At 33.9% G+C, this 2,152-nt stretch overlaps 1 pseudogene; it reads left to right on the forward strand.

Moving 5' to 3' along the window:
* The first annotated feature begins 317 nt into the window (after positions 1-317).
* LOC144370527 (elongin-C pseudogene) lies at positions 318-624 on the forward strand (annotated as a pseudogene).
* The last annotated feature ends 1,528 nt before the right edge of the window (positions 625-2,152 follow it).

The raw sequence follows: 2,152 nt of genomic DNA on the forward strand, positions 1-2,152 counted from the left end.
GCTATAGTGACCACAGTGTAACTTCTGGTATGGATGACACAATGCTCACATACTGATGTGTTAATTCCATTCCAAATACAGAGAAGTAATATAGGAGGATATATGTATATGCACGCATGCGTACACACACACACACACACACACACACACACACACACAGCAATAAACAGAGTAGGACTATGGCAGAGAACATGGACCCAGTGGCAGTAAATGTTAAGAAACCATTGAAGTTCCTGGAGGCAGTGATGTGGAATTCTATAAGAACATACTAGATGTAGATAAAAAAATCCTATGGAGGTTGTGAAGGCTGCGATGCCATGTATATCAAGTTGATATCTTCTGACAGTCATAAATTTATTATAAAAAGAGAATCAGGAACAGTAACAGCCATGTTGAGTGAACCAGTTCAGTTGTGGAAAATGAAGCCATCAGAATCAATTTTAGAACAATCGCTTCACATGTGCTATTAAATGTACTTATTTCATCCACAAGGTTTGCTAAACTAACAGCTCCACTGAGAATGCCAAATTTCCAACTGCACCTGGAATTACTGTGGAATTGCTGATGACTGTGAACTTTTTAGAATCTAAAATAAAATACAATCTAACAAAATGCCATGTTTAAGCATTTAATTCCCACAGTTAGAAATTCTTTTGCACTTCCCATTGTCCTCACGCAGTTGAAAAATCTAAAGTTCATTGAAGAGCAGATTGTCGTCAGAGTTGAAATTTGTTCCCCACATAAACAAGCTAAAGACATTTTCACAAACTGAAAAAATAAAACAATCTACAAATTTTAGGTAGTTATGGTTTATCCTTTGAATGAGACTTTTAAATCAGAGCAGTACTCATAACATAAATACTGAGAAATAAATTTAAATGCCAAGTACCATAGGTGAACACTGTAACTACCTATTGACATGTTTTTAGTGGGTTTTTTTTAAATCTTTTTTAGAATTTATTATAGCTCTGACTTGCATTGCTCAAGTTATATCAATATTTTCTATAAACATATTTTGGCTTAGTTAAGACATTGATTTTTATGATATTCATAAGGATAAGCCTTCTAAAGCGTCATTCAGTGAAATCTAAAAGGTTTGGTCAAGCTTACACATATATATGGTAAGAATGCTGTTATTATTTCTTTTCAACATTTCTTTGAACATCCCAAGTAACATGGAGAGTACATGAGTAAATAAACCCATTTTTAAAAATAAAAAAAAAACTTTCATCATTGATAGATAATGTGATAGTATATATGGAAAATTCAAAAAAAATTATTAGGATTAAAAGTGAATTTAGAAAACTCGAAAAAAGTATTACCATTGTTGAATCTTGGTAATAGGCACATGAAGGTTTATTACAAAATTCTACTTTCACATGTTTGATATTTTCCATAATGAAATTTTTGGGAAAAATGAACTTACCAAAGTTCTTAGGTAAAGGGCAATATACAATGGTCAATTAAATTTATAGATATTAGAGACACAAGGAATAAAATTTTTATAGTAGTATTTACAATAATACCAAAACATATCAAAGGAGAAACTATAAAATAACATTGAAATAAATCTAAAAATTTAAATGCTTGTAGCATAATCCATGCTAGAGTTTGAAGAATTGATATGAGGTGTTCCAAAAAAGCTCACATGTGAGACAATGCAAGCATTTTCAGCGGTGAAACGACAAGATTATGAGAGCTATAACCTCATCAGTGGATTAATCCACTGATCTAGATTAACTGTGTGGTAGCTGTATGCAGGTAGGGTGTGATTGGAGGAAGTAGGTCTTGAGGACATGCCTTTGGGATTTCTATTTTGTCCCTAAGTGAATAGAGCTCAATACCCACCTCCCTTCCTTATTGTCATGCCCTAAGCAGCCTTCTTCCATCATATCGTTCCACCACGATGTTCTGCCTCATCTCAAGTCCAGAGCTGTAGAGTCAGCCAACCATGGACTGACCCCTTGAAAACATGAGCCCAAATAAACTTTTTCTCCTCTAAGTTGTTCTTGTCAGGTTTTCTAGTCACAAGTAACAAAAAGCTGACTAAAACAGTGTGTACAACTTGAGAACTTGATTCTAACAGTAAAAAATTAGGTACACATTTGGATATGCAACACACCAAGAATAACCAACCTAACCCCAAGGAGGA

This window comes from Ictidomys tridecemlineatus, chromosome 14, assembly GCF_052094955.1.
Source record: "Ictidomys tridecemlineatus isolate mIctTri1 chromosome 14, mIctTri1.hap1, whole genome shotgun sequence".
Lineage (NCBI taxonomy): Eukaryota > Metazoa > Chordata > Mammalia > Rodentia > Sciuridae > Ictidomys > Ictidomys tridecemlineatus.